The sequence below is a fragment of the Ictalurus furcatus genome, chromosome 1 (genome assembly GCF_023375685.1).
Source record: "Ictalurus furcatus strain D&B chromosome 1, Billie_1.0, whole genome shotgun sequence".
Classification (NCBI taxonomy): Eukaryota; Metazoa; Chordata; class Actinopteri; order Siluriformes; family Ictaluridae; genus Ictalurus; species Ictalurus furcatus.
Genome location: NC_071255.1, coordinates 38,793,500 through 38,811,884, shown reverse-complemented (window position 1 = coordinate 38,811,884; position 18,385 = coordinate 38,793,500).

Here is an 18,385-nt window from a genome sequence, read left to right as displayed (position 1 = left end):
AGGAGAGATGATTCACAAAGCTTACGGAACGAAACACAATATTCTTTAGAAATTCACACATACGCACACAGTGATATTGACCATGTTTGGTTTTCCTGCTTTCACCACTTACAGCGAAACTCTGTAGTGGAAATGATGTGAAGTGGAAATAACTCTGATTCATACATAAACACACACACACACACACACAGACTCACAAATACTATTTCTACATTTGCTGCTATGATCATTATGCATTTAGGTTGGTGTAGAGAATAACTTAATCACATCAGTAGACTGATTAGAATGTTTTCTAGTTTATTTTATATAGCACTTTTCTCATTTCCAAGGTTGCTTTACAATCGTAAGAACAAGCTGACAGTCTAGAAATGACACATAATTAAATAAGATGACACAGGAAGACAGAGAGAAGAAATGCTGAAGACATGGTCACCCACTGAGGGGTCAGGGGAAAGGAGAGTAGACTGTTCAGGTGAAGAGGACTAACATGATGGGTTGTAGAACAATTAGGCTATCAGGTGTAGAATGAGAAGGTAGATGTTCATAAATGCTGTCAAGAAGTTGAGAAAGTCATTACAGAATGATGAGCCTGTTTGGGTGGCGGATGTTAGGTATACCACGAAGATGTACCATGAAGAGGTGAAAAAGGGAACCCAGCATCTTTTTGCTGACACTAGATAGTGTGATTATAAGTCATTACAGTGTACAGGTGTAGAAGAGTCAAAGAGAAAAAGACAAAATGTACGCAATGCACAGTAACATCACAGGGGCAACACATGATAGTAATAATGAATCATACATTCATTTATTAACACATTTACTAAAGAGGAAACAGAATCTTCTCATCTCATTGAGTGTGTGTCTGGGTGTTTATATGTCAGTGTTTACACTGGTCTCCTGGCATGTTAAACTGTTTATAATCATCAGCAGAAAGAACAGGAGCTTGTTTTTGTGAAAAATTATGACATTAGAGAAGCAGAATGCAGTCGTGCCTTTCCTCTGGGTCTGAGAGAAAAAGTAAACCCAGTTTCTGTTGAAGTTTAAGCCACATTACGATCATACGCTGATTTTTTTTTTTTTCTCTGTTTATTATCTCTATAATCTTTTTAAAATTTATAGTAAATTTCAGGACAGTGTCTGGGTTGTGTGAACTTTCCACACACACACACACACACACACACACATACTTAATTATGTTACTACAAATATTACTAGGGATACAGGGTAAACTATGGACAGAGACACACACATGGTTTACTCTCATTAAGGATATGAGCAGTGAGATAAATTTTCCACAGCTTCACTTTAAATTAGACACAGGTTAATATAATATAATATAACATAATATAATATAATATAATACAATACAATAATATTATTACTATAATATCAGCATCAGAAACAGCACAATTGGCCAAATGTGCTTGCCGACACAAATAATTTGTTTCCAGTTTATTGATGCTTACACTACTTACATTGAATGCAACACACAATGGGGTACACCATATAAGAAAGAAATACAATGCACTCCACTACTAACAAAGTTTTTCTTTTGACAAACATGTGTTTTGTTTGCAATTGTTTGATATCCATGAGAGCAGATAATTTATCCATGAGAGCAGATAATTTATGTGAAGGTTAAACAATAAAGACCATTTTTCACAGCCTTCTTTGCTCATATTTACCAAAGTATATATTAAAGTAGAAAAAGTAGAAAAAGGTGATAAAGTATTACAATATCAAAATAATAAAGATCAATATAATTAATACACAGTATTGCATATGTACAACAGGTATGTACAAAACCCCAGATGTGTGGGTCACAAAAGAGCAGTAATATATTGCACTACAGCCCAACAATCACACTTTAAAGAGGATTAGTGTCCCTATTATCAGTTCATGAGGGACATCTACTGTAGGGGAAAAAAATATTCTTGTGCCTACTTGCTCTGGTGCAGAGTGCCCTGTAGCACCTACCAGGGCGGAGGAGTTCAAAGAGGTTAAGTCTAGGGTATGTGGGGTCTGTGATTTATTTTTTCCATCCTGATCCTGGAGGAGTACAAGTCTTGGAGAATGGGCAGGGGTGCACCAATGATCCTCTCTGCAGTCCTCACAGTCTGCTGAAGCCTTCTTTTGTCTGTTGGCTGAACCAAACCAGACAGTTATTATAAACAGTTATTCAATAAACAGTTATTGAAGTCCACAGAACAGACTTAGTGATGGCTGAATAGAACTGTATCAGCAGCTCATGTGGCAGGTGGAATTTCCTCAGGTGGTGGTGAACGTACATTCTCTCCTGGACTTTTTTCACAATGCAGTCAATTTAGGTCTCCCACTTCAGGTCCTGTGAGATTTTAGAGCCCAAGAACTTGAAGGACTCCATGGATGACACTGTGCAGTTCATTATGGTTTTTTCTGAAGTCCACTGTCATTTCTACTGTTTTGAGCAAGTCCAGCTCAGCTCCAGGTTGTTTTGATTGCACCAGACAGTCAGCTGTTGGACCTCACCTCTTTAAGCAGACTTGACACCACCTGGATGAGACCAATGACTGTAGTGTCATATGCAAACGTCCAGAGTTTGACAGAATGATCTTTAATGATGCAGTTGTTTTTATACAGGAAGAAGAGCAGTGGGGAGAGCAAACATCCCTGGGGTCAGTGTTGATTGTGCAGGTGCTGGACGTGAATTACCCCAGCCTCACCTGCTGCTATCTGTCTGTCAGGAAGTTGGTGATCCACCGACAAGTGGACAGTGAACTGGATCAGGTATAGGTCTGAGTCAGCCATCTGCAGTGCCGTCTTGTGCTATCTATATATAACATAGCGCATGGTAGCTTAGTGGTTAGCACGTTCGCCTCACACCTCTGGGGTTGGGGGTTTGATTCCCGCCATTGCCCTTTGTGTGTGCATGTTTGCATGTTCTCCTTGTGCTGCAGGGGTTTCCAGGTTCCCCATGACCCTGAAGGATAAGTTGTATAGAAGATGGATGGGTGGATAATGTAATATAATACTGGGCTCAGACACTGTTAAAGGTTCTCTGTACTCAGTGTATAATGTAATAAGCATCATTCACATTACTCTGTGTGTTTCACTCATCTTATAATTCAACATAATATTGAATGAGATCACTTAGTCCTAAAAAGACCTGCCACAACTGTTCAGGCAGTTTAACACCAAGTCATGAATTTATAATTAATGTTTGTTGGATGAATCTTCTGTGCCTCTTTCTTAAGACTCAATTATTACTAAATTGTATAATGTTATATAATAAACAGTGTAAAATGGCTAAATTAATCTAGGTAGAAATGCAATTTTTTGGTCTGTTATTTTTAAGCTGAATGGTTTGAGCTTTAGTACTCCATGTTCTACATGTTGCTGTCGAGTTCATTGTGTGGACAAAAAGACCTCCAAAACTTCACCCAGATCCGGAGCTGTATCTAGGATCACTCTGCTTTCAAAAAAATAAAGTTGCCGTGTTTCCTGTACAAAACCTGGTCTGTTTTATTGCTGTGCGGGTAATTATATGCTTCTGTGCTTTTGTAATTTCAGAGTTCTCCACCATCAACGCCTTCAGGGAACACAAAATAGTTAATTATATCAATGTAGCTAATCTTGTGCAATAACCTTATGCCATCTACTCAGTCATTAAACTTTGACGGGTGAGGCACTGTCAAAAGACAATCATCGAGACACTGTAAAGTGTCATCACTATGAAGCCATATGCATTCTTTTTTGCCATTTTCACAAGTTTAATGTCCCATTATCAGCTTGAACATACGCTAATTTGACTATAAACACCAGAGACCAGAAATGTACTGTAAAACAGGCTTGTGGTATGAGCCAGGCGAGACTTCCATGTTCAAGAAAAAGGTGGATAGTAACACCTCTAAAATGTATGAATGAAAATATGACATGTAACAGTTGGCAAATTTTGTGGTAAAAAAGGAATGCAAACTTGGGGATGTGCTGTCATAGAACAATAATCAACCTTGGAGTGATGTTGGACTACTGATCGGAAGATTGTGAGTTCAAATCCCAGTACTGCCAAGCTGTCACTGTTGGGCCCTGCTCAGATGTATAAATGAGATAAATGTAAGTCGCTCTGGATAAGGGCATATGCCAAATGCCATAAACTATAAATGTAACTCAGCTTCATCTCACCACCCTGGAACTCAGTATTTTACTGCAACACACAAAACAATTTCTTACCTAGGTATTTTAATCCTACAAATCATAAGAAAAAATGCAATGCTGGGAAGAATTAGCAGCTCACCTAAATTTACCAGGTCTTTTCTGCTGTTTCTTTCATGTAGCCCTCAGCATTAAAATATGAAACAAATGAAAGTATAATAAGCATAAAATAAATGTTAAAGAGCAAAATGCAAATTCCAGAATGTAAAGAAAATCAAACTGCATGTAGTTAAAAATATAATAATGCCACACAGTGTGTATCTCCTGAGATGCCTTTGATTACGCCTTTTTTTCTTTTCTTCTAACTCCCACATTTAGTATTTTATGACAGTGGTGTCTATGAAGCAAGTTCACTGTTTAGAATAGGTTTAAAAATATAAAAATACCATGGACTGTCTCACTGCTCTCCAAAGCATTTAAACATCCATCAGTGCTAACCCGCTATAAATATTTATATTTAAAAATGTTTAGTGTTTAAAGCTTTTAAAGGAAATGTGACTAAGCAGATGAAGCTCAAACAAAATTACATAAAACTCAATAAACTCAGAAAACTCAACAAAACAGCCAAGAAAGCTGTTCCTCTGTGTGAACCTGATCCTGCACTCTTTATTAATGATTATGAATCACTTAGAGAACTACTCTTATTAGAGGAGTTTAAAAATGGTGTCCTTGAACATGTCATAGTATATTTGAATGAACGAACAGTTTCTACTGTGTCTCAAAAAGCAGTTCTTACTGATGAATTTGTACTCACACACAAGCAAGCTTTTAAATCAGTTAGAGTAGCGCACTCATCAGATAGACCTAAGCCTAAAGCCTATCCTCCTCAATCTCAGGAGACGCGAGAATGTTTTTAGAGTCATTGATTCAAAATGCAGCAGCATGTCTTGTCTTCAACCAGCCCAAAAGGACCCATGTCACACCCCTCTTCATCTCCCTCCACTGGCTTCCTGTAGCCGCCCGCATCAAATACAAGGCCTTAATGCTCATGTACAACACCTTGTCTGGAACAGCACCCTCCTACCTCAATTCTCTCCTGAAGGCTTATGTTCCCTCACGCAATCTGCGATTGATTAATGACCGACACTAAGTAGTGCCTACTCAGTGTGGCTCAAGGTCCCTTTCCAGCACCTTCACAGTAACTGTTCCTAAGTGGTGGAATGAACTTCCAACCTCAATCCAGACAGCAGAATCTGTCACTATCTTCAAAAAACAGCTAAAGATCCACCTCTTCCGTGAACACCTAACCAACCCCTAAAACACCAACCCCACATCATCCTTCTTTCTAAAAATATATATATATATTTTAATAAATTACTCTGCACACTTTGTTCTCTAGAACTCAATTAAAATATCTTGTATGGTAGCACTACTTGTATTGTTCTCCTCTTGATATATCACTTTGCTTGTATTTCCTCATTTGTAAGTCGCTTTAGATAAAATCGTCTGCTAAATGAATAGGTGTAAATGTAAATAAATGTCATAAAACTGGACATAATGCTGATAACTGTTTGTCGCTCAAATGTAAAAAGGAAAGGCAGAGTAAACAAAATACAAGTCCCAGTAATCCCAGTAAGGTGTTGCTCTTGTGGGTCCTGTGTGTTCAGACATGTCTAATGTCACACTGATATCATTTAAACAGGTTTTATATTTGACTATAAAGTGATGGATGATTGTCACTAGGATTGTTGCGATCATTAAGTTCAGTTAGAGAACATGGCGGATTTGAACCCTGTCTGATTTTAACCCTGTCTGCAGAGCTTGCCAGAAGAAAGTTGCTGTGAAAGGAGGCTTTGGCGTGTCCTTGACACTTTTTCCGCTGCTTTTAAATTGCTTATGAATGCCCGTGAGGCTGCGTGCATTTCACTTTCACTTTCGAATTAGCAGTAATTCGGAGGTGACAATTGCTTGAATGTTGGGTTCACTATTATTCTTAATGAAAAACACAACAACAACAAAACAGTACAATGACAAACTCGCTTATATTCAACCAAATCTTCAGGCATCGTCTTGTTAGTCAGCTTGCCTCACTCTTGTCACGTGATAAATGAAATCTGACTCCTGCTGATCTGTGCTGCGACCCTGACTCATTCGGCTCATGCCGAATTGTGCAGAAGTGTTAGGTTTTTAAATGTAGCGTCCGTTTTCACGTTCAAAAACAATGTTGCATGCTGCGCCTGCGTCAGACTCATGCTGGGTGTGTGTGGACAGCCTTTACCGTGAGTTTTACAAATCACCATAATTGCACATGGTTTTAATGATAGTTAAATGTGACGCTGTAATATTAACCATCAGGGAATTTTATCGTGGTTTATCATAAAACCGTTAACCGTTTCATCCCTAGTTGAGACAAAGGTAGATCCATGCCATCAGCCTTTTGTTTTAATGGGAACGTTAAGTTGCCTAGTGATATAAATTCTGGGCCTGTGAAAATGTTATGAGACACTTGAGTTGCTCAGTCATTTATTTTAGCTGACGTTGCCACTCTCCTGTAAATTGTTTTGTGGATCATATGCTGTATGTCAGGGCTTGGAAATGGGTTACGTAAAAGCACACAGCTGAGTTGTCAACTGACTCACTCTCAGGTAATTTTAAGGTTGCTGTATGCACAGCTTTGCCCGTTAAAGGGGTAAGTTCATTCATGCACCTGATGTGTTTCAAGCTAGTGTATTTACTCGAGCTCAGTCGCATAATTTAGAAGATGTTAGAAGACCTGTCTGATTCATTGTTGTGTTCTTGAATTGCCTGAAGTGTCACATTCTGTTAATTCTAGCAAACAGAAAGCGCAGAAAGCGCAGCATATGCCTGTCAAAAGTCCGTTGTTGGACTTGTTGGTTAGCCGGGATCAGCTTATACCTGCCCAAAAGGCAGACCCCAGTTTGGAGAAATATTTTTGCCTTGCAGTTAATAAAGACAAGGTCGCAAATAAAGCAAGTAGCATATTTTCGGGATAATGATCTGTTGCTGAATAAGTGGAACTATTGTAAAGATCCGGAACTTTATTGTACCTACCAGATTGTTGATTGTTATGCCACCTGTGTACAAACAGCAGCAGGTGTTATGTCTCATGAGACTATGGTCTATGGTCTGGTCACTTGGGCGTGGCTAAGACATATCAGATTTTGAAACGTTTATTTTGGCCTTGTGTGTAAAAAAAAGTGTTTCAAATTATTGTCATAGTTGTCATGTATGTGAAAACACTGGTAAGCCTGATCAAACTATTTCCCCTGCTCCTTTGTGTCCTATTCCAGTTATTGGGGAACCTTTCGAACATGTGCTCGTGGACTGAGTGGGACTGTTACCAAAGTTGACATCAGGTAATCAGGTCCCACTTACATTTACATTTACGGCATTATGCAGACGCCCTTATCCAGAGCGAGTTACAGAAGTGCTTAGAAATCTCTATCAATAAATACATCCTGATACTGGTTCACTAAATCATGGACTGTTAGAAAATCTTTTGATGATGTAGAAAATATAAAATGTGAAATTGATGAAGATGCCACAGCTATATTCTGTTTCAAGGCCTCGGGAGAGTTGCCATAAGGAAGACCACCCCTCCTCCCAATGACCAGGTGCTGTATCTAACCACTGATGATGTGAGGAAAACTATGCAGAGTCAACCCACGGAAAGCTGCTGGACCAGACAACATTCCTGGCAGAGCGCTCACAGGATGTATGTACCAGCTGGCAAATGTTCTCACTGACATCTTCAACATCTCCCTGAGCAGTGGTATCATTTTAATGTGCTTCAAGGCCACCACCATTGTCCCCACGCCGAAGAAGTCTTCAGTGTCCTGCCTCAATGACTAATGTCACGTTACACTCACATCCATCATCATGAAGTGCTACAAGAAGCTTGTCATGAGGCACATCAAGACCCTGCTTCCCCCCTCACTGGACCCGCTGCAGTTTGCATATCATACCAACTGCTCAAGAGATGATGCCATCACCACCACCCTACCTCTTGGCCTTACCTACCTGGATAAGAAGGACACCTATGTTTGAATGCTGTTCATAGACTTCCTCAGTATTTCATTGGAAAGCCAAACCTACTGTGCCTAAACACCTCCATCTGAAACTGGATCCTGGACTTTCTGACTGGGAGACCTCAGTCAGTCTGGATCGGGAACAGCATCTCCAGAACCACCACACTGAGCATGGGGTTCCCCTCAGGGCTGTGTGCACAGTCCACTGCTGTTCACTCTGCTGACTCAAGACTGTGCAGTAATGCACACCTCCAAACACATCATCAAGTTCACATGACTGTGGTGGGTCTCATCAGTAAGAACGATGAGTCAGCACACAGAGAGGAGGGGCAGCGGCTAACGGACTGGTGCAGAGCCAATAACCTGTCTCTGAATGTGGACAAAACAAAAGAGATGGTTGCTGACTTCAGGAGAGCATGGAACAACCTCTCTCTGCTGAGCTTCGACGGCTCCTCCATGGAGATCATCAAGAGCACCGAATTCCTTGGTGTTCACCTGACAGAGAACCTCACCTGGTCCCTAAACATCAGCTCCATGGCCACGAAAGCCCAGCAGCATCTCTACTTTCTGCAAAGGCTAAAAAAAGCCCATCTCCCACCTCCCATCCTCACAAAATTCACAGAGGAATCATTTACATTTATTCATTTAGCAGACGCTTTTATCCAAAGCAACTTACAAATGAGAAAATACAAGCAAAGAGATCTATCAAGCAGAGAACAATACAAGTAGTGCTACTATACAAGATCCATTAATTGAGTTCCAGAAGAAGCAAAGCTGTTTCTTGAAGATGGTGACAGATTCTGCAATCTGGATTGAGGTTGGAACTTCATTTTACCACTGAGGAACAGTTAGTTTGAAGGTTCTTGAAAGGGACCTTGAGCCACGCTGAGTAGATAATACTAAGTGTCGGTCATTAATTGATCGCAGATTTCTTGAGGGAATGTAAGCCTTCAGGAGTGAGTTGAGGTAGGAGGGTGCTGTTGGAGACAAGTTCTTGTAGGTGAGCATCAAGGCCTTGAATTTGAAGCGGGTGGCTACAGGAAGCCAGTGGAGGGAGATGAAGAGGGGTGTGACATGGGTTCCCTTGGGCTGGTTGAAGACAAGGCGTGCTGCTGCATTCTGAATCATCTGAAGGGGTTTGATGGAGCTGGCTGGGAGGCCTGAGAGTAGTGAGACTCAGTAGTCCAGTTTTGAGATAACAAGAGCCTGAACTAATAGTTGTGTAGCCTGTTCAGTGAGGTATGGTCTGATTTTAATGTTGTTGAACAGGATGAATTTAAAGGACCGTGCAGTTGTTGAGATGTGGTCTGTAAACGTCAAGCTGTCATCAAGAATCACCCCAAGGTTCCTGTCCGTCCTGGTTGGCTTGCGTGTGGTTGAGCCGAGCTGTACAGTGAGGTTGTGGTTGATTGAGGGACAGGCTGGGATGACAAGAAGCTCAGATTTTGCCAGGTTGAGCTCAAGGTGGTGTTCCCTCATCCAGACCGAGATGTCCGACAGGCAAGCAGAGATTCGTGCAGAGACAGATGGATCGTCAGGCTGGAAGGACAAATAGAGCTGGGTGTAATCAGCATAGCAATGGTATGAGAAGCCATGAGACTCAATCTCCTGCCCCAGAGATGTAGTGTAGATAGAAAAGAGCAGTGGACCCAGAACAGACCCCTGAGGAATGTCAGTTGTGAATTGCTGAGTTTCAGAAATACCTCCCCTTAACAATACCTTGAAGGATCTGTCTGAGAGATAGGATTCCACTCAATCTAGAGCCATTCCAGTGATGCCCAGGCTGGAGGGAGTTGACAGGAGAATCTGATGGTTCACAGTATAGAAAGCAGCAGAGAGGTCAAGTAGGATGAGGACAGATGATCTAGAGGTTGCTCTTGCTAGTCATAAGGCTTCAGTGATGGAAAACAGAGCAGTCTCCGTGGAGTGATTGCTCTTGAAGCCAGACTGCTTGGTGTCCAGGAGGTTGTTCTGTGTGAGAAAATTGGAGAGCTGATTAAAAAACGGCTCTTTCAAGAGTTTTGGAAAGAAAAGGGAGGAGGGAAACAGGTCTGTAGTTGTCAACTATGGCAGGGTTGAGTGATGGTTTTTTAAGCAGTGGGGTAACCCGGGCTTGCTTAAATGAGGTAGGGTATGTGCCAGTATAGAGCGACGTGTTAAAGATGTGTGTGAGTGCAGGTAATAGTGTGGGAGAGATGGACTTAAGAAGGTGAGAAGGGATAGGGTCAAGAGGACAGGTTGTGGGACGGCTAGAGAGGAGGGGTTTTGAGACATCAGTCTCTGAGAGGGGAGAGAAGGAAGCCAGTTGGGAGTTACATGGAGGAGAAGCTGGTCTATGCATGTCTGGGGGTGAGAACTGGTTCCTGATTGATGTAACTTTGTTGGAAAAGAAATTGGCAAAGTTGTCTGCAGTGAGAGAAGTAGGGAAAGGGGGAGGAGGGGGATAGAGAAGGGAAGAAAAGGTTTTGAAGAGAGTGTCGGTGTTGGGAGAACTGCCAGTCTTCTCTTGGTAGTATGTGGTTTTAGCAGTGGAGATGCTATTGGAAAAAGAGAAGAGAAGTGTTTGGTAATTGTTTAGTTCAGTTGGATCATTAGATTTACACCATTTTCTTTCTGATGCTCTTAGTTTGGGATGAGGTTGAGCTGTTTGCTAGTTTTGTGAGTTTCTGTTGTGGCAAATTGCTTGAAGTCAAATGTGAGAAGAAGAGCAAGAAAATCAACTGCATTTGGCTTGTCTAGATGAATGTTGACGTCACTAAGGACCACAAGAGGAGTTCCATCATCCGGGATGGTGGACAGTAGCGTGTCAAATTCATTGTTGAACTTCCCCAGTTGACCTGGAAGATGGTAAACAAGAAGAAAGTGCATTTTGGCAGGGTCAGTGACTGTAACAGCATGAAATTCAAAGGACGTGTAGGAGCAAGAAGGAGAAAGACAAGTAAATTTCCATGTGTTGGAGAGAAGCAAACCTGTACCACCCACTGGTCTGTTGGTATGCGAGGTATGGGAGAAGTTGAAGTTGGAGGTTAGGGAAGCAGGTATGACATTGTTCTCTGTATGGATCCAGGTTTCAGTTAGAGCCAGCACACTGAGGTTGCAAAGGCAGGAATGAAATCTGTCTTGTTGATGGCAGATTGGCAGTTCCAAAGTCTGATAGAGAATGAGAGGGAATCTGCAGAGGCCAGAGCCACATTCAGAGAGTGTAGGTTGTCCAAGTGGCATACTTTTCTGGGAGTGTGCCAAGGGCTGCGCCTGTGGCAAATAACAGGGATAAACTGATGACACATTTTAGTGTGTAAACAGGTAAACAGCGAGTGGAATAAAGGGAGAAAATAGTATACTTAGTAGCATGAGTGGTGTCTTGTCTGTGTCCTTGCTCAGTGGACTCGCAGGTCTTTACACGACAAGTGCTGACACTTCCACCTCAGCGTTTCTTAGTTCTTAAGTACTGTGGTGGGGTGCTTCAGAGCTGAACATGCCTCATTAGTAAAACAAAGTGTAGTTGTGTGAACGAGTGACCCCTGACCGAAACTGAATATGAATACCGGAATTAGCTTTAATAAAGCAATGTGTAAACATCTCATAGCAACAAGGAAGCACAGGTACAGCTTCTATCTGACAATCTGTGTTAAAACTAGTTTCAACTAAAAAATCCAGAAAGAAAGACTTACCAGTTACTATTTGCCTTTGCGAGCACTCTGAACAGCTGCATCACTAGTTTAGAAATTGCACCTTATTGGATCACAAGACCCTGCAGTGGATAGTGAGGACAGCTGAGAAGACCATTGGGATCTTTCTTCTCTCCATCATAGACATTTACCCACATGCTGCATCCACAAAGCCACCAGAATAGTGGATGACCCTCCACAGCCCTCACAAAAACTCTTGGAGGCATCATGGTGTGGGACTGTTTTTCATCACATGGTAATGGCAGACTTCATAAATTAAAGAAAAGATGAATGAAGCCCTTCACTGGAAGATTCTTGAGAAGAATCTGCTGCCATCCACCAGTATTATGAAGATGAGATGTGGGTGGACCTTCCAGCAGGACAATGATCCAAAGCATATGTAACTGGTTGTTGTCTGTGTTGTGTGTTTTCTTTCAACCAAATAAATAGATGGACGTCAACTGGGTTGACTCTTCGTTTACTGACAAAGAGATAACAGTCACATACAGTGTGCTTTCGCCCTCAACATTCCTCTCCCATGAAAACACATTGCAGCAAGGGGAAGAGAGGAGGTCAAATAAAATAAAGATTGAACATAAATGACTAAAAAAAAAACGTACCTGACAAAGAGATAACACAGTCTCAAACAATGTGTGTTGTCACCCTCAACATTCCTGTAAAATAAATTAGAAGTCCACTGCAATCAACATGTGCCTCAAGTTCACGGATGATGCATAAAACTAATCATAACCTTAATTAAAGTAAAAACATGAAAATAATAAATCATACATGGGAAATAATGCAGTAAATATGATTTAGAAAAAGAATGTTAGTTTAAAAGTAATTTTTACGGCAAAAATGAAATTAGATTTATCAGAGTTAAATAAATTCCTACCTCTCCCATGAAAACACATTGCGGAAAGGGAAGAGGAGGTGCAAAGACAGGAAGTTCACATTTACCCACTGCAGTCAGAAAATTAAAGGGGAGGATGCACACATCCAGACAGTCACTTCATGTATACATTTCCTTTTGTGTAATTCTATATAGTAAATTTATGGAATACTTTCCATACCCACTACATTCCTCCCCCCAAGAATTACACAAAATTCCGAGAACACCAGAAAAATTTGTACACAGGTCATACGTATAAGGTCCACTCACAAAACAATCCGTGGAGACAGTCAGCATTGAAATCTACCCAATGAAAGGATAAAAATGGTTTGAAATTGGCCAAATTTCAATACATTCTATAGACATTATTAAGGTGCCCATTACACCTCGAACACTTAGACCAAGCACTCAAATTCAGACTTATTGAATACACCCATCATCGCAAGTAGCCACATTGGAGATGTTCGACATAGAGCCTGCATGTGAGAGTACCTCAGCCTCCTTCTGCCCATAATCTGCGTGTTCTGCAGACTCAATCTCTGCAACATTGGAGGACTCACCACTGCATGTCTGCCCAGTTAGATCAACACCGCGTGCTGCATCAGACATCTGTGAAGGTACACTGCGGGTAAGTGTTTCAGCATCATCATGATCAAAACTAACCATTTCTGTTTCAGGCAAAGGGAGGAAGTTCACTTGCAGAAGATGATTCCGATGCACTATTCTCTCATTACCAGCCCTGTCACGGATCTTGTAGACGTGGATGAAAGGCTTTGAGGCAGAAACAGTGTACATGACTGGCTCCCATTTGTCAGCAATCTTTCGTTTCCCTCTACAACCCTTGTTAGCCACAAGCACTTGGTCACCAACGGCTAGAGGTAGGCCTTTAACTCTTTTGTTGTACTGGCTGGACTGGTGTCTTTGTTCCACAACAGAATTATTTTGCGTCATGGCAGACTGGAGGTTGCCGACTAACGATTTCACATACTCGTTATAGTCACAAACAGACTTATCCCGCAAAACACTTTGGAACATGAGGTCAACTGGCAACCTTGGCACTCTACCGAACATTAGGTAAAAAGGGGCAAAACATGTTGTTTCGTGTGCAGTATAGTTGTACACAAAAGTCATGGTCTGTACCAACTGTGGCCACTTCTGCTTAGACCTACGTGGAAGGGACCTCAACATGTTACCTAATGTCCTATCGAAACGTTCAGTAATACCATTCCCCATTGGGTGGTAAGGAGTGGTTCTAGACTTGTCGATGCCAGCCAGTTCAAGAAGCTCAGCAATCAGCTCGCTCTCAAAGGTAGCCCCCGGTCAGAATGGATGCGTTGGGGAAATCCATAGACACAGAAAAAAACATCCCACAGTTTCTTAGCCACTCTTTTAGCCGTCTGGTCCTGACATGGAAATGCATATGCTAGCTTTGTGAAGTGACCTGTGATCACCAAAACATCCAAAGATTTGTTGGTCCAATCCTCAGCAGACCAGAAGTCGATACATACAAGCTCCAACGGGGCTGTGGTTTTACTCTCCAAAGTGGCTCTCGCTGCAAGTTCCAGAGTTTTGCTGAGGACACATCTGGGACATTTCCTCACGTAATCCTGCACATCACACTCTATATCGAGCCAGAAAAACCTCTGACGGGCTAAAGACAAAGTGCGCGGCTGCCCTTGATGACCGGCCAGGTCGTGAACACCCGAAAGTGCCTGAGATTTTAAGAATTTAGGTAAAACAAGTTGGAACTTCTTGTGCTTGGTGATTGGGTCTTTAATGGCTCTGTACAGGATTCCATTAAGCACTGAAAGTTTGTCCCACTGCTTCAGAATCCACAACACGCATTGGTTTTCATTGGCACGTTCACGTCTTGATGGTCTGCGCTTCCTGCCAACATAATAAGACACTCTAGCAATGACAGAGTCTTTGTGCTGATGTTCTTGCAAGTCTGTCAGTGAAAGGGAATGAAACACTTCTTCATCACCACTGATTAAAGAGGTCAGATGTTCAACAAATGATGTTGCTCTACATTCAGTTCCTGTTTCCCATTCATCACAGGAGGACAGAATGGAAGACACGTCGTCAGCAGACACTGATGTATCTAGCCCAACATCAAGTGTACCTGATCCTAATTTTTGTGGTTGGCAGGTAAGTCGGAACACCTCTTGCACATTTCCATCTTCTACACTGTGTACTTGTCTCAACAGTTCAGAATAAGGCTCTGACAAAAGCCGCTGACTCACTGGCCTGACAAACGGAACCCTACTGAATGCGTCCGCCACCACGTTGAGTTTTCTCAAAACTCAATTTGATCTTAAAAGAATATGGAGCAAGTTTCGAGACCCAACGCTGCTCGCATGCATCCAATTTTGGCATGGTCATAATATATGTTAGCGGATTATTATCCGTCCACACGGTAAACTCATGGCCTTTAAGCCAGTGACTGAACTTGTCACACACTGCCCACTTAAGAGCCAAGAATTCCAATCTGTGCACAGGATATTTAGATTGGCTGCAGCTCAAAGCCTTACTAGCAAATGCTATTGGTCTCGCCTATTATAGAAGTCAGCCATAGGCATGTTTGAGTAAGCCAACTCACTGAAGTTGCATTTCAGTATGGCAAAACTGCACTTGGAAGCTCACTGGCACTGAGTTCAGGGTGGCTTCGCAGACACCTTAACCACATCCCTCGCTTTGCCAGCCAATCTGCTCATGATGAGATCAGAGACATCAGTTTGCGTTCTGCATTTCATTCTGTTTAAATAAGTGCACATCATATCTTCCCACTCATGCACAGTAAATGAATCACTCTTATAGCCCCTGAAGACTGGTGGAGGTGATGGATCTTGCTGCACTGTCACTTTTAGGCCTGATGCATCAATGCACTCACTGGAGTGCTGAGACTGGCAAGGTGGACTAGGCTGCACTGGGCTGGGCTGGTGTGAAAGGTTAAGGGTGGCTGAAATATTCTCCCCTATTTTCTGAGCCAGATCTGAAATGATGCCCCCTAATGACTCCAGGGTTCATGACTCAGTGACACGTTCAGCATCTGGGTGCGTGATTGGGGTGGAGCTAGCTGCTGGACCTACAGAAGCAGCAATCACTAAATCAACTGTGTGCACATGGTCAAGTCCCACAACAAGTTGTAATTTCAGACACTCACTCATTGTGATATATTTTAATTTCTTCATACAGGAAGTGACTTGAAGCTGTCATTACAAACAAAGGCTTCTCCACTACGTATTAAATACATTTCAGTTAGCGTGTTCAGTAATTTTTTCCTCTGTCATTCCACTTTATTAACTTTATTTATGGACTTTAATGTTGTGAATTCTTTATATTTCTGGATTTCTTGAGTTAGTAGTGGTGTCTGGTGAACATTTCATGTGAATAACCTCATTGGAAATATATTTACTGAAAAAAATGTTGAAGCATCCAATACGTGTTTCCCCCACTGTATCAGACAATAGTTTTAAATCTTATTGGTTAGACACAAATCATCAGGCAGTCATGTGCCTCAGCAACAGTGTGCTTGTTGGTCAAGGTAAAAACGGCAGGCCGTGTGTACATATCGTATGAAGATACGAGAGCGTTAGAATGTTTTTGCAAGAGAAACTAAGAGAAATAAACATATTCCTGTGATACGGGTTGTTGGGGAGAGGAGAAAAAGGTCACAGTGTTCTCAAGAGTGAGAGAAACTCATGAGCTAAAGTGTAATGTAAATACCGGAGAAGTGTGGGCGGCTGTGGTGGTAGAGCAGGTTGTCCACTAATCGTAGGGTTGGCAGTTCGATTCCCAGCCCACATGACTCCACATGCCGAAGTATCCTTGGGCAAGACATTGAACCCCAAGTTGCTCCCGATGGCAAGCTAGCACCTTGCATGGCAGCTCTGCTACCTCTGGTGTGTGAGTGTGTATGTTAATGGGTGAATGAGAACCAGTGTAAAGTGCTTTGTAGAGTCGCCAAGTGCTTAAAAAAGCACTATATAAGTGCAACCCATTTACCATTCCATGGGTGGGTGTGTATTGTAATTATGGGTGTCCTGCCTTTGAAAATAGAAATTATATTTTTATTTATTTTGTAAGTACTTTTAAAGGTACTTTCGCCTGTGGACTCTTATTCTGAAAAAACATACTTATAGGGGTCAACACACTCATGCTCAGTTAAAAAAGTACTATATAAGTGCTTTTGCCAGAAGGACTGAAGACTACAATTCCCATAATCTCCTGGACCTCACCTGATCATGTCACTTTTTTTATTATTTATTTAATTTTCTTTCTTTTTTTGTAACATTTTTATAGAATTTAGCAGATGCCCTTAGCCAGACCGACTTACATTTATCTTATTTATACAACTGAGGATTAAGGGCCTTGCACAAGGGCCCAACAGTGGTAGCTTGGCAGTGCTGGGGCTTGAACTCTTGACCTTCTGATCAGTAACCCAGAGCCTTTAACCACTTAGCTACCACTGCCCACGTGACTCTCTGCACCTGATTCATGTTTGGGGTTAATGATCAGTTTATATAAGTCAGGTGTTGCAGCGCACATATTGTTTTGCATTTGTCTTATGTTGCCTGTTCTGTTGTAGGCTAAGAATAGCATCACTCTTAAAATTCTGTGGGTGTTAATATAATAAGAAAAACACAGACAAAACATTTTTTTTTTAAAGAACAGTGTGAATTTTAGTACTTCAGGAAGAGGTAGGTTTTTAAACATGGTTTGAAGACTGCCAGTGACTCAGCTGTTCAGACATCTAGAGGAAGTTCACCCCACCACATAGACACCAGAACAGAAAGGAGTCTTCATGCATGCTTTCCTTGTACTATAATGAATGCCCTCAGCCTGTGCCAAGTGCATGTGAGTGTCCCTTTAGAATGTTTGTGGATTATGCCAAAACCCGGACCTTCACAATTGTGAGTCATTACATGCATCCGGTAGATGGCAAGAGATGGCGCAAACAAAATAGGAATACCAAAAGAGGAAAGAAAAAGAGGAGAGCGAAACCCTAGTGACACCCCTCCTAGAGGATCAGCAGGAGTGTGGTGCAGTATATGGTGTGATAAGTGATTTGAGGTAAGTGGGTGCAGGTCTATATTTGGATTTGTAGGTGCAGGAGCCATGTAATTTGTGTCATGTCTGTTTAAATTATAAATTTCATGTGACTTTGGGAACAATGTGCATATCATTGATTAGTCAAGTTTAAAACACCTGTTGGGAATTGTGCAATCAGGAGAAAGGGGGTGAGCTGGCAGCACGTATGTACCGCTGTCCCATGTTGTTTTTAAATATCTTGGCGACTTGGCTACGTAGAGCTGAACTACAATGTACATCTGTTCCGTTTTATTCTTTGCATGTTGTTTTAAAATATCTTGGCGACATTATTTTGTTTGTTTAAGTACCTCTTTTTGTCAAGTAGAGCAGAGACTACACTGGTCCGTCAGTACCTAAGAGCTAGGATTAGGGCTAGGCCTCAACATGATTGCAGCACCACTAATCCATGAGGCCTGTTGTGGGCTGAGCGACACATGTAGCCACAGCAAAAAGTGTGGCCCCGTCCCCTGTTCTGCAAGCTGCAGCCAGGACCTTCTCGTATCTTGTGCTGACTTAAAAGGGGAGGGGCCAGAGGTTATGCAAGGCCCCGTCCT